The 540-nt window shown below is 52.8% G+C and overlaps 1 non-coding gene across 1 annotated transcript; it reads left to right on the plus strand.

Annotated features, from left to right (window-relative positions):
* Positions 1-291: 291 nt before the first annotated feature.
* Positions 292-371, plus strand: LOC118996064 (small nucleolar RNA SNORD74). The gene has a single exon (XR_005068417.1). It is a non-coding gene; the product is annotated as a small nucleolar RNA SNORD74 (small nucleolar RNA).
* Positions 372-540: the final 169 nt, after the last annotated feature.

The following is a 540-nucleotide window of genomic DNA, read 5'->3' on the forward strand; positions in this document are numbered from 1 at the left end:
AAGAAACCCTTATATACAGGCGCCTGGACGCCATCTCGGTCTTTCGCAGATGGAGGTCGGTTTTGGGTATGTCCCTCGTTTTGCAGTCGCTAAGTGGGGTCTTGGCTCGAACCCCCGCGGTCACTCCACCTAAAGTCGTTGTAAACTGCCTGGGACTTACTTCCAGGCTAGTCGCAAACCTTTGCAGGACTCACGGGATGAGGATTGTAGAGGATGGTGTGTTGGGTGCGGGTTCGACGTGAACTCAACAGTCGGGTTGTTGGGCCGAACTGCACAGAAACCTCGGCTTGCGTGCCCTGCCTCTGATGAAGCTTATGTTGGTAGGGACATCTGAGACTGTTGATGAATGCCAACAGCTCTGATGGCGGCACATGCCGAGTCACCGAGTGGGCCTTTGTTAATGTCCTTGGCTGGAGCCACTTCCTCCTGGGAGGCGGGTAACTGGGATAGTCCACGTGGTTCTCTTAAGTGGCTGCATTCCACAGTGTACCATTATTTACATCAGTCTTCGTTAATCTTAACTGTGCAGTGCTGTCTTTA

The sequence above is a fragment of the Sturnira hondurensis genome, unplaced genomic scaffold (genome assembly GCF_014824575.4).
Source record: "Sturnira hondurensis isolate 20B ecotype Veracruz unplaced genomic scaffold, ASM1482457v3 Scaffold0010715, whole genome shotgun sequence".
NCBI lineage: Eukaryota > Metazoa > Chordata > Mammalia > Chiroptera > Phyllostomidae > Sturnira > Sturnira hondurensis.